This window comes from Podarcis filfolensis (assembly GCF_964270895.1).
Source record: "Podarcis filfolensis genome assembly, chromosome: 4".
Lineage (NCBI taxonomy): Eukaryota > Metazoa > Chordata > Lepidosauria > Squamata > Lacertidae > Podarcis > Podarcis filfolensis.
This window is the reverse complement of record NC_139607.1, coordinates 60112209-60135352: the sequence shown is the minus strand read 5'-3', so window position 1 is coordinate 60135352 and position 23144 is coordinate 60112209. Positions and strand designations below refer to the sequence as shown.

Genomic DNA, 23144 nt, shown 5'->3' with positions numbered 1-23144 from the left:
GACACTGCACATCCCAAGGATCGAAGCCTTACAGGCCTATCAAATACATGTTTACTCAGAAGCAAGCCCTACTGTGTCCACTGAGGCTTAGTCTCTAGTCATTTGTGTTTTATAGATCAGCTTGCACATGAGTAGAGTAGGCGAAGGTAGATCATGGAGCAAGCTGGTCTATCTCTCTCTCCCCACCCCACCCCCCATGTCCTCACTGCTAGGACCAGCCACTCTAGTTCGCAACAAGGGGGCTATTAGTCCTTGTTTGATGTATGCAGAGGACTGTAATTAAAATAGATCATAAAGAAACAGCAGGAAACAACTTCTTCCTACAGTTTTAGGTGAGGGGGGGAGAGGTTACAGGTACTGGCAAGTAGGAAGCTAGAGGCATGGTTTATTCAATATATGTCGATTGATGTACTGATATGAAGCATCACTTTTTAAACCTTTGTTGAGGGCATATTGTTCCAGTGTTCAGTAGTCATATGGTAATAACTATAGTTCATCACTAGCCATTGGTGTTTACCTCCTAGAGTAAGTGGATAGTTCACTACTACATAGATTTGTTTACAGTGACCTTTCTTTGAAATGGAAATTCCAACTAAGGGATGCTTAGGATCAAGATAGATTTATTATCTCTGGAGTTACTTAAGTTTCACTCTTTCATGAATTTCACCCCTTACACACACTTCCAAGTTCATTATGCATGTTTAGTTGGAAGTTCGGCAGATATGTGCTTGTGGAATTAGATTGATAAATTATTGGTTTTTAAAACACTTTTTAATCCCATCCAGAAGGGTTCTCCCTTTCCTTAACTTCTGTTAGCAAGTCAGAGCTTGTGCTCACACCCACCCTCAGCTGGCAACTTTTATACAATGTACAAAGGGAATTTTAGAATTTGAGTATGATTATTTTGAAAGGATATAAACTAGGATGTGACTACTAGCTCAGTTTCCCGCAAACTAACTGTAAATTTTCTGGCAAAGTCTGGAAGCTTGGCACATATGTTAAATCATTCACTCTGACCGCAAAAAATTGTTACAATCCCATGAAACCTATTCCCTTGATCAGGGGTGACATGAGAACAGTCTGGATAGGAAAATGAGCTACTTCCCATGTGCTGAATGGGATATAACCCATGAGACTGGGGTTACTTTGCAGTAGGGCAGCTGGCTGCTGCTCTGTGGGAGTAGGACAGGTGACTAGGTTAAACCTGAAACCCTGTATCTGTTTTTTCTTAAATTCTTGAGTAATGTCACCAGCTCACTTAGTTTCCATTATTTCACGGAGTGCGCTTTAAGCACAGAGTTGGATGCAAATCACAGTCAGTGGGAGGAAACTGTCTCACTTGCCTCTTTTACTACCCTCTTAGCCCCCCTACCCCGCCCCCCAGATTTATAGCAAAAGGGTTCCCTTGTGGTTATTTTTTATTCACTTTTCTATGCTAAAAGTTTCTTCTCATGTGTAAAGTGACTGTCAAGTGTGATAAACAGAGGAAGGCAAGATCATTGAGAAGATAGTGGGATTAGTGGTCATTAGTCACTGTTTGAACTGGTTTAATTAGCTTTGGGAAGTTTTATCCTGGCTGTAGTGTCATGCCAGTGCAGTGCAAGTTAGTTGCAGATTTCATATCTTAAAACTCTCCAGTTCTTAGTGTTCCTTCACAGTAAATTTATGAGTCATGAAGGTCCCATGGAAGTATTTGCTGTGTTTGGTTCTTTCTTCTTGCGTTACTTTAAAATGCACAAATACTCTATTGTTTTAGTTCAAGGTGAGGACAGTGTGCTTGTCTAACTTAAAAGTTTGCAGTTGTCCAGTTTTCTTCATCTGCAGCGCAAGAGAACTGTTCTTACTGAGGAATAGTCTGGGATTTTTGTTGTCTGATTTTCCATATTTCAATTCTAGCTTCTATTTATTCTGAATTGCAACATGATCATCAACGTGAAAAACCATTGGGCCAGTTGTGATGCTTTTTTTTTTTTTTACTTCAAGAAGTATTTGATAATTCTGGTGAAGATAGGGTTTTATTTTATACTTTCATTTTTGCCATTAACTTTTTTATTTAGTTTTCAAGAAGTATGGATTGCATGGTTACAGGCATGGCTGCAAGGCATTTGACTTACTAAAAAAGCTAATAGAAGTTGAGTATCCTGACTATGACACTTCTTTTATAACTACTCTACAAGAATTTTTATGGGCCATATTGTGTACTGTACTCCCCCTGCCCCTATGTTCAACTAGTGTTGTTTCATAATGTTGAATAGGAGCGAGTGAGTAATTTCAAATTCTAGAAATTTTGCAATCAGCTATTGCAAAAGCTAACTGATTGAAACATTATGCCAGAAGATACACATGGAAACAAAGAAAAGTTAACAACATTTGTTTTTGCCTGCAAGTTCTTTTGAGTACTGTATTTCACTCAGCAATGGTCTGTAAATTCTCATACAAAAGACCATGGCTTGTTTCTGTCCTGCTAATTAAAATATGTGTAACTGACATAATTATGCCTAATTATTAATGTTAATTCTTTCTATTTTTAAAACAAGCGCAGTCTTGTGTCTTTATTCAACTTCTCATCAAGAAAAGACCCCTTCAGTCAAATTTGCTAGAACTTTAGCTGAAAAGAGCTAAGTCTGTTCATGGTATGGGTTTATTTTTTTCTTATTTCTTCAGCAATTTTAAAACACTTTATAATGTGTTGCTAATTACATTGAAACCTAGTGTAATACCTAAAAGTGTGTGCCAGCAAATACATGGTTCAATTCTCTTCCCAGTCACAAATTCTCTCAGCCTTTGTTGTATGAGAATAATGCTGGCTTAATTTGGCTGTTGTGAGCTTTCCTGATATAATATGTTCAATGTGCTTCTAATAATAATATACCCACTGAGTTCTGTAGGACTTTCTCTTAAGTTTAGTGTGTGCTGTATTGTGGTTGTAAACACTTAAGTTCCTATTTACATACTGCGTTTTAAAGGTTACGTTCCAGTTACCTTTTTGCTTCATTATGTATATGGTAACCATTTCTAGCGAGCACTCCATGAGGTTACTGCTTTACTCTACATAGAAACAAACAAAGCAGCAACAACACAAAGAAGAGAGTATAACATCAAATCACTGTTTCTTTTGTGTTCTAAAGGGTTCATATGATCCAGAGACCATGGCATAGCTCTATGTTAGCCCTTCTACTGCAAATTTGATCCTTCTGTTCTGTTTTGGAAATCAATTTATTTGTGGATTAATTGAAGCAATATGATATACAGCGGTACCTCGGGTTACATACGCTTCAGGTTACATACGCTTCAGGTTACAGACTCTGCTAACCCAGAAATACCGTATTTTTTGCTCTATAAGACTCACTTTTTCCCTCCTGAAAAGTATGGGGAAATGTGTGTGCGTCTTGTGGAGCGAATGCAGGCTCCGCAGCTATCACAGAAGCCAGAACAGCAAGAGGGATTGCTGCTTTCACTGTGCAGTGATCCCTTTTGCTGTTCTGGCTTCTGAGATTCAGAATATTTTTTTTCTTGTTTTCCTCCTCCAAAAACTAGGTGCGTCTTGTGGTCAGGTGTGTCTTATAGAGCGAAAAATACGGTAGTACCTCAGGTTAAGAACTTTGCTTCAGGATGAGAACAGAAATAGTGCTCCAGCGGCACGGGAGCAACAGGAGGTCCCCATTAGCTAAAGTGGTGCTTCAGGTTAAGAACAGTTTCAGGTTAAGAATGGATCTCTGGAACGAATTAAGTACTTAACCCGAGGTACCACTGTACACAAGTTTATTTGAGAAATAATCTTAGTTTGCCCTCCATACTGAATAGCACAACCAGTGGAGTACTTCCACTCTGCTCTCTGGTATGGAAATACAAACAATTTGTATTTTATCATGGATCTTTAGCTAGTGGATCGGACACCACACTATGTCACATGAGAATCTAAAATGGTACACCTTCTTAAAAAGGGAGGGAGAAAATAAAGGGGGGAAATAGAGATATTGGGAAGAGCATGGAGAGATAGAAGACCCGTATTGTACATTGAAATTAGTTGCATCCCTTGTCTGAAAAGGTGGAGGAATACTGTTTTAAACAAAATGAATGTGTTTATAATTTCATCTTGTTAAATATGAACAGTTTGCAAAAGTTTACTCAATAGTTTGGATAATGGTTTCAACCGGATAGAATTGAAAAACAGCCCTGATTCTCATGCCATTGACTTCAAAAGCTATGTGCTTTAGAGGTCCATACAGCCTCTATAAAAACTGAAGTCATGTGCCCACTTTCCGATAGTGAGCCCAGTCAACTTACTTCTGAGTGAACATGCCTAGGATTTTGTGTTATAAGACATTTCAGTTACATTATTAAACAGGGTCGTTCTGGAGTAGTAAAAATGGATGCTGATTGTATTCTGTTTTGGAGGTTGAAACCCCAAAACTACACAGACACACACAAGCTTTTAAGTAAACCTCCTCAAAACGTGATGGTCCCTGTTTGTCAAACTGGGTAGCGATTGTTCTACAATAAGAAAGAATAGTTCACTACAGTCAGTTCCTTCTTCAAAGAAGGCCTTTCAAAGGGCTAGGAATTACTTACTCATATGCCAAAAGTTGCTACATGTAGAGATCAAAAGATGCTGCCACTGCACTCTCTGGGTGTTTTTTTTTGTGATCTTCTAGCTGTGTTAGTAAAATGAGAATTGCATTTTTTTCTCTCCCTGTGACTAGAAGTTTGCATTAAGGTTTCTTACATGATTCCTATTATAGCTTTTTATTTGGTTTTCAAGATAGTATTTAGAAAGGAACATTTGAACATTCATAGTTTAGTCTTTCTGGTAGTGGAATGTAAAACTCATTAGAATAACTTCAGGAATTAATATATGGCTAATAGTTTTGTTTGGTCAGTTTGTCCGTCTTTCTTATTGGATCACCTATTTCAACTTTTGTAACTGCGCTGTGAAACTCACACCATTCACCCATCTAATAAATCTACAAAAAATGTTCTTACTAGCAGAATAGCTAAGGAGTGGAGAAGTTGTATGAGTCTATCTTAAGAGGCAATCCTCCCGTTTCCTGTAAAAAAACCCAGCTGGAATCCTACTTATGTGTGGAAAAACTATACATACCTAATTAAACATGGCAATAGGATTTGTCACTTCCGCTGTGCATGAATGCACAATCAAATGAGTGGCAGGTTTCCACTGTGTATAAGTAGCAAAATAGATATGTACTTTTTGTGAATTCAGAGGAATTTTTATTAACCCCCATTAAGCCATTAAGTTGTATGCTTAATATTCTAAATGAAATTTATTAAAAATATAATGCAAAATATCATATTTTAGCTTTCGTAGTGTTCCTCCAAAAGTCACAATGACTGTGACTACATAGTATTATTACTATAGAGTGAAATTGCTTACCTGATCTGTAACTTTTTTAAAAAAAAAGAAGTAGGTACTATTAATATTGGCAGTGACAAAGGTCTGTATGTGAGTGCATGCATGCATGTGTTGCGGAGATGGAAGGGTGTACTCAAACTAACTTGATGATATGCCTTCCTGCCTCTCACCTCTCTTTTGGTCAAGCTGCTAGGAAAGGACAGCAGCTGCTGCATGCTGAGTTGCATAAATATAAGGTGCTGTTCATTATGAGTTTCATTCCATATTTGCCAGGTGCAAAGTGCACTCTAGTGTTTGGTGTCAAGGGAACAGAGGGACATTCACTCTTGGCCAGAAATTTTCCCTCGTGGCAAGTATCTGATGTGTACATACTCTCATTCTGCTATCAGGCAAGTGGTTACGCTACATGCTGGCTTGTTAAACTGGCAGTCCCTTGGCAGATGTCTAGACAAGCTGCCAACTATTAGTGCTGGATGCTTTAAACCAGCTTCAGTCTGATGATCCCTGGGTTCCCGAAGAACCATAAGCATGTGGAGTCAGGGGATTAATGTATCTCTCTTCTGGCTTGGCCGGTAAAGATGAGCCATGTGACTAACAGTGACTGGTGCAATATATGTAAACAGTACCATAGTTTTCAAGCCCATCCAGATTTTCCAAGTGATTACTTTAGACATTGTCAGCAAAAGCATGCAGAAAACTAACAAACAGCATTTCTCCCCCCTTTGCATGGGAGCTATCCTTTATAGATTATAGATAGGAGGAAATGCCATGTGCCATGTTGTATGTGTACACTTGACTTCTAAAAGGAACTTAAAAAGAACACAGTTGAGGTGAAAGGGGGCACATTTTTTCCAGCTTTCTCCCTAAAAGGCCTCTTGCAAGATTGTGGCTTTGTGGCTTTTTGTCAATTCTCTTCTGAGATTTGATAAGCCTTATTGGTATTGGGGGAAAGAAGGAAGGACTGTAAAGTGTCCAATGAAGAAATACAACACAAAATTACCTTCAGAAAATATAGAGGCATTGCTGTAGTGAGAGAAGTGACTGCTGTGTCATTACTTGCCAGCTGAGTTTGTTTTAAACAAAACCAAATGGACTACATAGTAAGGAAGTGCAGAGTCTTCACAAGATGATCCAGGCATTGAAGGAAAGAAGCTTTCACTGGAAAGTGATGGTGCCACATGCAATGCAGTGGGAACCTTTGGCACTCAAACAGCCATATTCCATGAAGCAATCTCAATAGCAATAGATGACATAATCTCTGAGCGAAGAACCATATATGCCTGCTGAAAAAGAACTGCAGTTTCATTACCTTATGGTTCACAAGCAACAATGATTCATCAGGTTCATTTGCTGGAAAGGCCTAAAGTTACCAGATTAAAATAACCTCCAGTTACATTGTTGTGAAATAGTTTGATTTAAAAGAATTCCAGTAAAATGTACATTACAGGATTAGAATAAAACCAGTGATTCATTCATTGGCTTAAAATTTATCGTGCAATGAAAATGTAAACAGACTTGATGATATTTCGAATGTGAGTTATTTCATTTAGCTGGTGAGGATGTATAGCAATTTTAGTGTAGCAAAAGGGTGATTTCACAAACAATACAAAGTGGTTATTATTGCCTTTGTGCTATAGCTAATGATTGGGCCTTTTACAGAGTGATGGGAAAATACTTTTTAAATAGCTAAGTGACTGTATGATTACTTCCCAAATGGAAGCCACTAATTTGAGGATGATTACCGGTAAATGTGTGTGAGACACTATAAAAACTTCCACCAGAAAACTTTTTTAGAGTTTGACTTCTTTGAAAACTGGTAAAGGAAAGGGGAAGTTAGAAACAAAACCCCACAAGTAAATTATTAAGAGAGAGTTATACTCCTAGTGGTTTCCTCAGTGTTTTTACTACCACCTTTAAAATTCTGCAGCTTTACTGAAGAATTACAATGATGTGTGCAAGATATGATTGTAGTAGCTCTGGTTCCTTAATTAACACCCTAAGCCAGGTGTAGGCAGAAGGCCCTTTCAGTGTAACTATTCTTCAACACTTTCAGGTAAAAAGAAACTGAGTGCTTGCCACAGACATTTTGACCTTCTCTAATGTATTAATAGCAGTGCACTGAATTGGTTGCCATATCTGTATCCTTCAGGTAAGGACAGATATTTGCCAACTCATTAAGCCTGTGTAATTGAAGAATTTTTCACTTTTAAGGAGGATAAAATGGTTTAAAAGCAGTTATCCAAATTTCATTGCTCATGTTCTATTTCAAGCACATTGTTGCAAAATTCCTCTCATATAGTTGAGGATGTCACTAATCAAGGTACTTTGAGTGACCCTGCCTTAGAGCAGCTTCCCCCAACCTACCCCCCAATGTTGTGGGACTGCAATAGGGATTCATGGGAGTTGCATGTCAATACATCAAGAGAACACCAGATTGTTTTAGAGCTAGAGACCTAATTAACCTGGTGTGCTCTGGTCCATGGGGTCACGAAGAGTCAGACACGACTAAATGACTAAACAACAACAACAACATTAATTAATTAACTTGGAGGAAACATAGAATACACTCTTTCCAAGTTTTAGCAACCAACTGTATTTTAAAATTATAAGTTGGCCAGTGCAGCCAAAACTTTGGTTGAGGCTTTAATTTCCTGGTTTGTGCACCTGGAAGTCAATAACTAAAGCACAAGCAATAGCTGAGAGGAAGAAAGCCCAGTGTGCACATTTTTTATAAGTATCAGACCACAACACTGGTTTTCTAAATTATAGACAAAAAGAACTATTCCTTGTGATGATAATTGGACATAATTCAAGGGAAGTTGGAATACAGTGGTACCTCAGGTTACATACGCTTCAGGTTACAGACTCCGCTAACCCAGAAATAGTGCTTCAGGTTAAGAACTTTGCTTCAGGATGAGAACAGAAATCGTGCTCCGGCGGTGCGGCAGCAGCAGGAGACCCCATTAGCTAAAGTGGTGCTTCAGGTTAAGAACAGTTTCAGGTTAAGAACGGACCTCCGGAACGAATTAAGTACTTAACCCGAGGTACCACTGTATCATGTAGGAAGAGTGAACATTCAGCATTTGCATCTAAGGACCACATAGAAGATAATTCAAATGGGCGCTAGCTATGTAATTTGTGTTAAGTGATGTTAGTGATTTTAATTTGTGCCCTAAGAGTTGATAAAAAATAGTTTTCATGGAGTATTATGAGGAACATTTGAGAACTTAAAATGACTTCTAATAAAGTGGTTTGGATGGCTGAATGACTCATGCACAACTTATTATATTTTGCTTCGTTCTCAAACATGTCTATTTGTTTCTGAGTGCTGATTTTGACAAAGACCTTGGTGTCTTGAGGCTAGGTTGTCCCAAGGACCATCTCCTCCTAAGTGAACTTGCCCCAGTTTTAAATAATAATAATAATAATAATAATAATAATAATAATAATAATATATTTATTTATATCCCACCCATCTTGCTGGGTTTCCCCAGCCACTCTGGACAGCTTCCAACAAAATATAAAAAATACAATAAAACATCAAATATTAAAAACTCCCCTAAAAATTAGTTCATTAGTACCCTTGCCCCAAAGGTTGTGATGGCTGGTAAAAATAAAAATAAAAATTCTTAGTGGTGGACCCAGATTCTAGAATAACCTCCAGTTATTTGGGACCAGTCATTCATGTCCTTCACACTGGACCACTGCCCTTCCAGCCAGAGAGAAAGTGACAAACACATAGCAATTGAAGTTATAACTTGTTAAAATAGTGAGATCTTTACTAATGCCACTACTATTGTAGTATAAAATATGCTTCCTCCCTTAACTGTCACCTAGCAGCAGCCATTTCATCAGCAGAGGGAGGAAAGATGGGAAGCAGGCCTACCACCTGCTCCATTAAGGTCAGGTTCCCCTCTCAGTCAGCTGTGGTAGCATCTAATGCATCAGGCTGCAGCTGAGAAGAGATGCAGGGCCACTCTATCAGCACAATTGATTTACCAGCAACCTTTCCACCTCAGCAGGTCATTAGAAGAACTTTTAACTAATAATTTGTTCCTGAGTTGGCTTTTTTCTCATCCATCTTGCTCCATTTTTCTTTCATGTTGTGTCTTCTTAGATTGTGAGCGATGAGGGCAAGGCATCCCTTTTTAAGTGATTTGTAAGCCTGTGGTTTTTTTGGTTGATGAGTGGAATAAAAATGAATAACACACCTGAATAACACACTATTTATAACTATGAATGTATGTCATAGGAATATTTGAAGCAACTTGCTGCATTATTGCTCGAAAAATGACATTAACATGGAGAACTAAAGTAAAGGAAGATGATCTTTTAAGAGAGTAAGAGTGCTGATTGTGATGCATTTGTCCATTAATTTTGGCAGTTACTGTAGGGTAAGTTACCATGTGTGAAAAATGATGCTAGTATTTGGTAATGAATGACAAGTAATAATTCAATGGACACTATGGTTCATTGCTTACATAGCATTTTGTGAAAAGAAAAAGTCACACGTTGAAAATGATTCAGTTTATATACTTGCAGAAGTATTTACAGAGGATTCTTTAGAAGACTGTCTGGAACGTTGAACTTGTTTTGAAGCTTCTCCTTTGAATATAACTCATTAATATTCACAGAATAATGCTAGCCTATATGGAAGTTGTACAGTTGCAGCATAAAAGTGAAGCAACTGATGTTGCATAGTGTTTATTTCAGTTACATTTGTATATTTTATTGTTTTCATCTGGCAGTTTATACACAGAAGTAACTTAGCAGAATTCTTACCTGAACTGCTATTGTTAATGCCCCCCATCCCCCCCCCCCCCGGTTTTTCATAATTTCATTAAGGGATTACAGTGGTAACAATAACAGAACTTCTGCTTTTGCCAAGCTTTTAGCATCAGGGAGCTGAGTCAAATGAACACTGAGTAGGAACATATTTAGAAACATTGGACAAAACAAAAGAGATGTTTGTCCTCTTGAAGGCTAACAGATTTATTGTAACACTTTGTGGACTACAAACCATTTCACAGGCAACTTGACCTGGTAATAATAGTATTAACAGTAGAAAGCTAGGCATAATTAATGTATTGCAAGAACCTTAGTCAACAAAGATGAGCTGTGGTGGGACTTGAGCTTGCACACTACAGGCAATGACTGATTTATTCATGTCTGCATGGTGCCAAATCCAGAGGTGACCCAAAATGTCAACAAAAGGGCAGAATGGGGATGGAATAGGTGGGGTGGAATGGAATGGAATGCTTTATGTGGGCCCCACAAACACATTTGTGCAGGAACATAACCCCTGCACAAAACGAGTATTGCTTGTGCAATATTTCCTCTTCCAGCTTGGCCACAAGCAGGAGATCAGAAACATTCACCTTAGTTTTAGATTAACCATAGCTAGGGTTCAGATGTAATGCTGCACTGTGATTAATTTTAACTATGGCTTTTTAAAGAAAATCAGCTTTAAGGAAAGTGTCTGAATCAAAGGTTTTATTTATAGAATTATATACTGCTTTCAACCCCCATAAGCTCCCCTAAGGCAGTGCCCAATAATAAAAACCCAATTCTAATAACAGTAAAAGTTGAAAATGGTAAAACTACTACAAAACAAAATAAAAATAACAAGTTAACATACCAATAAAACCCTTTAAAGTTCTGATGAAATAAGTACATATTGATTGCCCCTATCTTTGTGGAGAGAGCTCCACAACTGAGTTAACTCCCACAGAGGCCCTCATCCCATGTTATTGCTAGCTGTACCTCTCATGGTGAAACATAGAGCCAGTGATTGTAATTGATAACAGGTCAACAGGGAAGGAGTTCATCCTTCAGATATTCTGGTTACAAGTCATTTAGGGCTTCATAGATAATAAGCAGCACTTTGAATTAGGCCTTGAAACCAATAGGTATTTGTGCAGAAGAAATAGAAAGCCAACTTCACTTTCCCACAGCTGAAGACATACTTTGATTTGTAATATTTGTTCGAAGTGCATATTTTGTTTCATGTGTTGGTAAAAAAACACCTTTGCTAAACATGCTTAAAAATTGCCTGTAGTGTCCAGCGTAGTATCACAGAATTGTAGAGTTGGATGGGATCATGGAAGGGACCATCTAATCCACCCTCTGCAATGCAGGAATACGTTAATACAGTGGTACCTCTGGTTAAGAACTTAATTCGTTCTGGAGGTCCGTTCTTAACCTGAAACATTTCTTAACCTGAGGCGCACTTTCGCTAATGGGGCGTCCCGCTGATGCCACGCCGCCGTTCGATTTCCATTCTCATCCTGGGGCAAAGTTTGCAACCCAAGGTACTACTTCCGGATTAGTGGAGTTTGTAACCCGAAGTGTTTGTCACCTGAGTTACCACTGTATACATTCCATTTCCAAAGCAGAGTGCATGTGAAATTCTACACCCCCATTTTATTGTATGCCACTATTTGGTGGACATTAGTGATTCACACATATTCACACACCTCTTGGCTTATATGTGATAATAAGGATACATTAATATAGATTTTTTATTTGTGAAACTGAGGTAAGGAAAGTGGAATAATTCTTCATATTTCACAAAATGGTTGCTTCTTATCACAATATGAAGTAATCTGAAATGGACCTCAATTGCCACTATCACGAGAACACCCTAATCAATATTTTATGGCAATGAAGTTTATTTTTTGTTCGTCTGTAGTGGTAGACATGAGCTATCTGGTTTGCACTTCACAGCTATTGTCATATGGTGGCCAGCACTTTGGACTTCTATTTCATTAAGAAATGTACATTATTTTGTGTTTTATTTATTAAATAAAAAGGAGCTCAGGGTTGCTTCATCACAGCTGAACATACTGCAATGCTAGAGTTTAAGAACTGTTATTAGTTTTATGTTGAGTATGCAATAACGCATTATTTCATAAAGGCTTGTTTGCACAATTTGTATATCACCTGAATCAGTCCCAGGGCAAGTCTTAGTATAGTAGAAGAAGACATGGCTTCACAAGTCATTGCCACACTTCAGCAAAACATCCCACCCAGAAGCATCTCTTACCACCCTGTATCCAAGCCAGCTTTTGTAACTCAGCCATTTCATCACATCTCCATGGGCTTTACTTGATTCATTTGACTTTCATTCAACACCTGATTCCTGATAGCTTTCTTATGCTTGCTAATTAAACACAGAATCAACCTGAGACAGCTTCTCTTCAAAGAATTGAACATGGCATGTGTTGTCGCTCTGTAAAAATGAATCTGATCGGCACATGATTGGAGTGTTGGCACAGCTCTTAATTTCTGGCTCTGTGTGGAGCATTTCTGAGGTTTCTCTACTCCACCCAGACATTTGCTGTGACTAGCATTCTATGTTATACTTGTTAAATCCTGCAGGAAAAACTTAGAGTAGTCATTCATCATCCCACTTTTTCAAGGCTGTAATAAAGAAAATGTTAAAACAGAGCTATCTGTGAGTGGGAATGTGCTGGTGGGAAGGGGGCAGGAAGCAAAGATATGTTTTCTTAAAAACAAAAGGAGTTGCTTCAGTGTATTGGGTAGTATAATCTGGCATGCATATGTATTCAGTAGATGAATGTTTGTGTTTCTGTCTCTTTTTTTGCATTTATATGTATCTATAGTAAATATCTATTTAATTAAAAGTTTAAAATCTAATATCCAACATGGGATAGAGCTGAGGTGGGGAAGAACGCATGTAAAATATGCTACTCATGAGGTCTGCTGAGACTCTGTTTTTGCTGTGGTAGCTGGAGGCGACCTAGTCTTGATTAGCAGTCTGGTTTCCTAAAAGATTTCACAGGCCTTCCCCCATGTCAGCTAGATTTTTAACTATTTACCTGTATACATTTCTTTAAAACAAATGCAAATTGATTCTCAAAATCCAAAAACATATTAATAGAAAAAAGCTGTGATTCATTTATTAAAAAGGATACATACTAAATTTAAATGTTGTTAGTAGTGCATAAAAATGGCAAGAGATGGTAACTATGGAAGGCCACTTGAAATAAAATCTGTTTTCTTCAGATCATGGTTGCGTGTATCTTCTTAAGGAAAAAGAGAATCTTGGCTTGGGTCTCAGATGCTTGGGCCACTAGATCCTTTCACAGGAGAAAAATAATGGTTTGGTATGCTATTTTCCAAATTTGTTTACTGTGGTATATATTTGAATCAAATCCGCCATAGCCTATAAGAACAACTGCCTTGAAGCAGAGTGGTTGTTTACACACAGCTTCTTTCTTAACTGTTAGGCTCTCTGTTCCTGTGGGAGTAGCTGGCATGCATCGGTTTAGCGTAGGCTCAAGGGAAATTATTAGTTTTACAGTTCACTTTCCTGGCTTGGGCAGAATATGTGCTAGCCAATTCCAGCACTGTTGCAGCCGAGAAGCTGCAGTTACTATGCTCGGCTTGAAAGCACCCTAAAAGCTAAAGTTATCCTGCAAGGTTCGGCAAATCTGGAATGCCTGGATTTGTAAATGGCAAAGTACAAATGTTTTTATTCACGGATTATGGCTGTGTAGCACACTTCACCTTATCAAGCTGAGACACATTAGAGTTTTTAAAACTGTACATAAGAGCTCATTTTTATATGTATATAAGAGCTCCTTTTTATATATCATTTAGTGCTGAGGGGCCACTAAAGCGTGGCTCTTTTTCCTCTTCCTTGGAATGTCAACAATACTTGCATATGGCATGGATGTAATTTTAAATGCTCCCAAATAGATGAGAATTTGCTATGCTTCAGCAATAGCTGTCAATGTCAATGTTAGAAGCACCCCCCCCCCAAAAAAGCTGTGAAACAAAATCAGGGAAAACAAAATGGCTGAGATCTGAAGATCAAGTTTTCCCTTGAAAGAAAGCAAGAAAAGAAAAAAGAAAGCAAGAAAAAACCTTTCATCTCTTCTTGCAGTCAATGATAGTTGGTATTCAGCTAAGCTTCACTCAGAATAGGCCATGTCCATCTATTTCAGTGGGTGTACTTGAGTAGCACTATAAATGCCACAGGATCAGTAGTCTCATAGCATTGTAATCTGAAATTGGAACGACTAACACACAGCATCTCTGATCCTAAATCAAAGGCTATTATAGCTGATATTGAAAAGTGCCATTTTTCAGAGACTGACCAGAGTCCGTCTTTCTAGATAGTTGTGAATGGTTCTACTACATTTTCCCGTTTTTTTGTGTCATCATTTTTTTGGGGAAGAAGAAGTAGCATGATGCTGTGCATAAATCATTCACTGCTCAATCCTGTATTTGTCTTACTTGGACAAAATTCCCATGGAGGACTTATAGGTTAGTGTGTCCAGGTTTGCAGCCTCGCTCCTAGCAGGCAGCTGGGAATTTTCTTACTAAGTGAGCTTGTGCCAATAACTACTGCTCTACTTCCACCTTTTGCTGTGTGGCTACGTTTTAGAAGTTTTCCACTTCCATTTGGAAGTGGTTTTAAAATGGTTTTAAAATGTGGACAAAATACTGGTTAAATACACTGCACCAACTTTTTTCCTGTTACCTGTTGATACATATACATTTTGTATGTACTAATAAATACCATTTTTTCTTCTAAAGGCATTCATGGCAGATGGTAGTATACACTACTTAGTTCATGTTGTTATGGTGTTTCTGAGTAAAAGTATTGATGTAGGAAACTGGTAATTTTATCTAGAATAACCTTGGCTATATTTCCACATTTCCGATGTGATGGACTTCTTTATTTACTCAGTTTTTGCTTTGGTATAGTTTTGGAAGAAAGAAGTAATAAACGGGGAACCTGCCTTTTAACTGCTTGTGTAATGCACATAAATCCATTTCTTCAGGCTCCATGAATCAAAAGTGAAGGGTGATTACCTTAGTCTGACTGCACCCCATGTAATTTCAGAGGCTACAAATGTTGTTACAAGCAAGGTATGGGTGAAAGCATAGTAAAGTTCCACTGAATGACTTTTACAGCTTTGAGCTAATGTACACAAACAAAGAAACTCTTGTTTCCCCCCTTCCATTGTGTGTGTAATGAGAGAGGTGTAAATTAGCCAATCTTGCAGTGGAGTTCAAGCTGCATTCACTTTTTTTAAATTTCAGATAGAAAATCCCATTAAAATATAATTAAATTATCTTATGTTTAGCATTTCATCTTCTAAATGAGACAATATCTGAATAACTGATAGCTTTAAAAGATATAATGCTCCATTATTCCTATATTTTCATCAAGATGAAGATATTTTTTAAAAAATTATGTAGCAACCAGAAATTACGTAGCAACCAAAAAAAAGTAGCAACCAGAATCAACTGTGTTAAAGTACAAGAAATGCAGCAATGTGAAGTCTTTGCTTTTATATGGCTTTTTCTGCCCTTAGGTTTGATATTTAGAAATTTGAATGGCAATTGAATAAATGAGTACAGTACATAAAAATAAGGAACTTTTAGGATTCTTTCTGATTCAGGGCTGAAAACAAATGGAAATCTTCCATCATCTCCCCTTTAAAAATATTTTGGTCAAAGCTTTTATGATTTTATCTGCTTGCTATAACTTTTTGTGAAGTTACAAGGGGGATTTTTTTAATGTTTAGTGTTGTATAGATATACACCGGATACTATTTTCAGCTACTTTCAACATATAGTCATACCTTGGTTTTCAAACAGCCTAGTTCTCAAACATTTTGGCTCCCAAACAATCGAAACCTGGAAGTGACTGTTCTGGTTTTTTAATGCTCTTTTGGAAGCTGGACATCCGACAGGGCTTCCATGGCTTCCGATTTGCTGCAGGAGCTTCGTGCAGCCAATCAGAAGCCACACTTTATTTTTCGAATGCTTTGGAAGTCGAATGGACTTCCGGAACGGATTCTGTTTGACTTCTAAGGTACGACTATACTGTATTTAGTACTCATTGTAGTACTTTACTCCTTACCCCACAATAAAGTCTAAGATTTTTCTAAGCCAAGGCTTTTTACTGTTGTTAACAGTAGTGGAATATTGCTGGATACTTTCTTTGATGTGAATTAATTCAAGGCTTTATGTAAATTCCATGGTACCTTTTGCCCATGTTGCTATAAAAACCAGAATTTCATGTGATTTGTAATAATTATGGCAGCTTTCTGTCACTGTGTTAAAAAATTACTGGGGTAAACAGTGTAAAGCATTATATATGCATCTGATGCACTTGGCTAGTATTCTCGATAAGGATGGTTCCATTGTGTTTGCTAAGAGTATGTCAACACACTTTTGACTTGCCAGTATATCTGTTGCCCTGAATCTGTTGTCATGCGTAATGTGATTCTGTATGTAGTTATGATAGAGAAAGCAAGCAAAATAAATTTTGGATTAATGGGCTTGTCTAGGTGTATCAAGAGATGGAAGGAACTGTGAACTTGCATCTTGATGTACCAATTGAAAATTTAGAATCCAGGAAATGTATGTGTATTATGCAGTTTAGCCTTTGATCCTAGAAACTTGTCTGTGAATGTAGAATACTTATTGGGGTCTCCAGTTTCCATTTTGTTATGTTTAGCTAGACTTGTTCTGGCATCTGTGGGCAATCTTTATTCAGTGTTCATTCATTTATTTATTTTTAATTAGGCCATTACATTCTTTTAAAGCTCTAGAGTGAGCTTTAGTACATTGAGAGATCTTCTAAGCATACAGTCTGTCTTGACTGAGGAAAGAGATGAGTGTCTGTTCTCTGAGGTCATGGGGGAAATGCAGAGGTCAGGACTTTGCACTTAGTCTTATATAAACAGTGTTATGCCCTAGTAAGTCTAATAATTGATCCATCTTTTTTTTTAAAAAAAAAAAGTTTGCTGAACTTTGTTACATCTCCCAGTTAGATCTTTGCTTAACCTGAACGCTGGCCTGAATAAAATGTTGTGTAAAATAATTTGCATTTAATAAATTTGCTTTCTAATGCAATAAAAATGTGATACACTCTGAAGTTCCACTAGGCTTTTTCAAAAGGTGGCCTGTAACAAAAGGTATGTTATCTGTAAACAAGCAAGTTCTTGATAGGATTGGACTGCAACTGTAACCGTGTATGTTTGGACATAATTCTCATTGAACGTTACAGTACTTTTGTGTGTACATTCTTTAAGATTCCACTGTTAGTGACTTTGAAATAGTAATATGGTTATTACTATGCAACATTTGCAGGTCCAGTTTCTTTGCAGTACAGTGTATTGATTTTTCAACCATTTTATCTTTAATTGTTGTCTTGTTTTCGGAGCCACTGTAGAAGTAGTGGTGTGGGTGTGCTTCTGCATAGATCCAGACTATCTGGAAAGAAGATCAATCCCACTTAACTACACGTAACGTACGATGACATCTATAAGCTATAATTTACTCTTTATCTCTTTATCAATGTACCCGATTAAAACACAGAATGACTGTGGGAATTGAGCTTTAATCGTCTATGTGAGCGCTGCATCAGATATTGCTGTCTGATATACATTTAACAGGTCTTCTGTGGCATTTTGACAGGAAACTGGCAAAAACCTAGACATAAAGAAGTCAGATTCATAGCTGCAGTGCCTGATGACTTCATCAAAGTATTGGTGAAATTATTTTAAAAGTAACCTTAATCTCCCTAAATATAAATGCTTGTGGCTTGAACAGTTTTGATGCTGGTTTTCATTTCAGAGAAGGCGGGCACTTCTAAAAGTACCTAACCCTTTGCTTATAAATGAGAAGCTTGAGCTGGTATAAATAGCAAGTTAGTAAAATAAAAGGATAATGAATACTTCTTTCTTTCTTTCTTTCTTTCTTTCTTTCTTTCTTTCTTTCTTTCTTTCTTTCTAAGCTAGTTCAGATTCTCACAATGTGGCAAGGTGTCCCAAGGATTACAACAGCTTTTAAAGAAAGTTCCATCTGTCCCTGTGTATCAGGATGCAAATAAAATATTCCCAAATACAGTGGTACCTTGGGTTAAGAACCTAATCCGTTCTGGAGGTCTGTTCTTAACCTGAAACTGTTCTTAACCTGTGGTACCACTTTAGCTTATGGGGTCTCCCACTGCCGCCGCACGATTTCTGTTCTCATCCTGAAACAAAGTTCTTAACCTGAGGTACTATTTCTGGGTTAGCGCAGTCTGTAACCTGAAGCATATGTAACCTGAAGTGTCTGTAACCCAAGGTACCACGGTAGTTTCTGGCATTTCAGCCTTCTTGGTTGTGTAATGGTAACCATGTTATTACACAGTTAGCACCCGGAAAGAAGTCTGCTATGCGTCTATAAACTAAGTCCCCAAATTTCTATTAGTGGAGCCCCAAAGGAGGGAAGCAAGTTAGGAATTAGATTAGGCTCAGTACTGCCTACATCTTTATCTCTCTCAAAAGGCAAAGCTTCATACTGGGAGCAGGGGGTGGGTGGAAAGAAAAGTGAGGTGTCACGAAACAAATTTTTAGGACCCACTTTAGTTGTAATTATATATTCTTTTTGAAAGTGTTTCTAATAATGTTGTCTTTTACATTGCTGTAATCCACCCTGGGATCCTGTGCTGAAGGGCAGGCAATAAATCTAACAGAAGCTGGCTGCTGATGAAATCCATTGTGTTGCAGCAGATAGGGGCACCTTTCTGAAGTGACGTAGTTCTGAGTTTGTCTTACGGCTGGTTTGACTGACTGGTTTAGTGTCGTTTCTGAAATTATTGTGTTTCTCCAGGACCTTTCTGTACTTTAGGGTGTTGCGCCTTGTAAGAATTGTACAGATAAGGACAATTCTACCCAGTATCTCTTTGAATCTGTGTACTGCACTGATTAGAGAAGTTGCACCTGGTGACATTGCTCAGTCATTGCTCATGCTTTAATGTGACCTTACTCTTTCATAGAAACAATGTCTGAGGGTTGAACCGAAATCTTTGTTTTTGACATGGGAGCCTCATGCTCCTTCACGTTTGGTGCACTTTGGTATGCAGACACTGATCTGGACTGGATCCAGATCAGATTGAGTGGAATTCTGCTTCTTCAACAGATTTCCTGGTGTTTCACCACCGCTACAGACACCCAGTGCTCTCCCACAACTCCTCATGGGTGATGAACCCTCTGGAATGGTAGAGGCCTGCAGCAGTACAAGCAAATTATACCAATTCTAGTGCAAGTGGAAATGATTTTCTGCTTGTGTAAGACATCCCTGGATCCAAGCCAATACATTGCATGTAAAAGTTCTGTACATGTTTCCTGCTTATTGTTAGCCATATTTGAGGTATGCAGAAAAGCAGGCAATTCTTGTTCCTCAAATCTTCTCCCACATATAATTTCACTTTTTTATTTATTATTTATTTAGAAAATCTGTAATTGCCCTTCGTCAAATAGTGATCCCAGGTGGTATCTGATGCATGATATTTAAATTAAACACAGATAAAATTAATAAGCAGAACAACTAATTGTAAAAAACATCTCAAGCAATAAAGAGCACAGTGGTTCACAATACAGTAGTTCTAAGTCCTGGGAAACAAAATCAGATTCATCCAAATATGCTTTTACTTGGGCATTGGCATATTGAGTTTTGTGGTTGTCGGTTTCTCTTGAGAGAGGGAACTCTATGGTTGGGGTATAAATGCAGAGAATATCCTATTCTGCATTATGGAAAAGCCGGTTACAGCTTCTGGGAAGATGCCCACCCACCACTGATCTCAGAGCTTGGCCAGCTGATAAAGGGAGTGGTCATACATAGTTTCTAGGTCAAATCTTTGGGTGTCAGAAGCCTGTTATTAAGAATAAAATATTGAGCATTAATCGCTTGTTGAAAAGTTTGGAATTTGTATATGAGGTCCTAAGGAGAGAAAAAGGGGTTCCCACAAAAACCTAACCAAACCTAGACAATGAAACCCTAATTTTGCATTGTACTTTCCAAGTCATGTTTGTTTGCGTTTTTCTAAGTACACTTGTTGGATGATAAATGTGTCAATGGAGTACCAAAGGAATCATATAGAAACTAAATTTGCATTCCAGGTAGGAGTGAGGCTGTGTTTAAACAAGAAGTGATATAGCTTGGCCTGTGTGAAAGTCCTGCTACTCTCCTTCTTACTCTTTAATTGTGCTTGTTTAAAGACAGGCAGTAGGTTGTTTATTATAGAATTGCAGAATTGGAAGGGACCATGAGGGTCATCTTTTCTAACCCTCTGCAATGCAGGAATCTTTTGCCCAACGTGGGGCTCGAACTCACAACCCCAAGATTAAGAGTCTAATGGCTCTACCAGCTGATCTATGTATGTTTAGTTGTGTGATCAGAATATACTTAGTAGTATCTAAACATAGTTTAATATGGGTTTGAAAAACAGAACACCTGAATGAAAATTTCAGAAAATAATGTGTAGAAAGTTTGGAAGGGAGATCCCAATGGAAAAGGACCAATTATCATGATGAAAAGCGTAGTTCAACTTAATGGCAAGTTTTCCACATCTGAAGTTCCCGCAAAGGAGCTAGCAATCAAAAAGTTCAAAGAACTCTATATTGAAATTGTATATTATAACATGTCCATTGCATCAGTGCAGAACGGAATACTAGCACAGTGTAGATTTTAAGGATTCTATATCTCAAGAGTGTAGATTTTAAGGATTCTATATCTCAAGAGTTTTGTGCTACAAAGCCAGATATCATATTTGATTTCTTCCATCATCTGTCTCCGCTTAATACAGTGACTTGTCAATATATTTTTGAGATGATACAGGTTGCCTAAATTATCATATGATGTTACATTTTATGAAATGTTTGAAGGGAGGCCTAATTAGATGACAAGAAACTTGTAAGGCACGGAGGAAGAAAACCAAATCCAGTGTGCCACAGACTCTTCCCTGTTAATCAGTTGGAGAAATTTGTGCCTGCATTTTTCAAGCACCTGTATATTATAGTGGTTAATTAAGCTGCACTTTCTGATTGGTAAAAATGAATCGTAACTTGAAGAGAATTGCCAGAGTCCTTGAATATATTTAAATGTCCTTGGAAGATATTGGAGATCTTCTACCATTATGGTTGTAAGGAGTAGCACAACAACAGTCAACAAATTATTTAGAAGTTTTCTGTTCCAGAGTTTTATTGCTGCCTTAATTTTAGTGTGAATTAGTAAAAAACATAATAAGGGTAATGATTGAATAAGATTATTACTATATTATATAATGTGGCAATGATATTTATTATTACCAAAATACTTTTGTGCATCTAGAGAGAATACATATTTATTTTTAACTTGCATGGTTTAAAAATTAGCCTTTCCACTGATGCTACCTTTTACTACTGAACTACTCTTGTGAGGTCAGCTATTTTATTCTATCCCACCCCCACCCTCCTTGTGTGTGTGTGTGTGTGTGTGTGTGAGAGAGAGAGAGAGAGAGAGAGAGAGAGACGCCAGTGGCATTTGACTGCTTTAGTACATTGTTCCTTATTTCTTTTCCATTCCAGGGTTCAGCTACTCCAAATAATGGGCCTTTTTTGTCATAAGAATACCAGGCTTGCTGTTGGAATTAGGAAGGACACTTGTTAGCAGTGAGAACAGAACCATAGTCTCTCATGGATTTATGTAGGAATTCGCTGTGAAGTATTTTGAATAAAAATAGTTTAAGTGCTAGCAACTACAAGGTTCAAAACTATTCCGCATACCAGCTAAGTCTATATCACAGTAGCATTGACTTGAGGTAGATACTTTTATGAAAAACCTTCTTTTTGAACCATTTTTTCTTCATAATGTAAATAATAAATAATTCTATTTTTGTGGGATCTCTCTGGAGGATTCTTGATTAATTCTGTTGGACATAAGAGGTAATGTAACTGTGACCTCACCCCACCCCAGCTAAGAGAACTTGGCTGATGCAAGTATTCATGTATGTGAGCTGAGCAGGCAGGCAGAGAAAGAAGCAGAGAGAGAGATCTGAGAATTAGCTGAAGGCTGGAAGTATTCTGGGCTGCAAGTTGTTTCTCCCTGGAAATATGACATTTTTGTTGCTTGATAGGAGCACACACTTTTGTATAGTACATACATTTCTATATTTGTATATAAAATATTACAAAACTCCAGTGCTTCAAGGAAATAAAATCTGAAAAATGATGCTGAAACTTCTTACTGATGACAGAAGGAAAGGTGTCTCTAAACCTTATTTTGCTGGGACCTATTGACTGTTGGGTGATGACAATCTAGCAAGGATGAGGCTTTCAGGAAAGAATGATACTGTATATACTTTCCCAGTGGCTGTATCTATCTATCATCTATATCTATCTATCATCTATCTATCTATCATCTATCTATCTATCTATCTATCTATCATCTATCTATCTATCTATCTATCTATCTATCATCTATCTATCTATCTGTCTGTCTGTCTATCTATCTATCTATCTATCTATCTATCTATCTATCTATATCTATCATCTATCTTGAAAGGGAAGATGTGATTTCCAGTAGTAGATCTTTGTTGTAGCATTTTGAGTTTTGTGCATAGCTTCCAGCATGGAATTAGGAATGGTGCAAATAACAGTAGATAAAACTGGAGAAGTGGAGTACTATATGGAAAAGAAAGTGGACTTGGGTTTTCCCACACCTCCAAATGAGATTTCAGGATTGCAAAATTATTTGGGATGGCAAGAAACATACATAGGTTTACAAACAGCAGTGTAGTGCTGATCCACTTGTCAATGAATATTTATTGAATGGGCTCAATGCAGCTATATGGAAATAGCTATCCTTAACCAGTATAATGTGAAACGTAGGACTTTATTAGGAACAAAATTAAGCAATCTTTTATCCCGGAAGGTTTTGACAACTATCTCACAGTGGCAAATATCCCTTTTTGCTTGAACAT

At 37.6% G+C, this 23144-nt stretch overlaps 1 protein-coding gene across 4 annotated transcripts in view; it reads left to right on the top strand.

Moving 5' to 3' along the window:
* Positions 1-23144, top strand: part of ROBO1 (roundabout guidance receptor 1) — a 573037-nt gene that overhangs the window by 303357 nt on the left and 246536 nt on the right. The gene's annotated exons all lie outside the window — the stretch shown is intronic.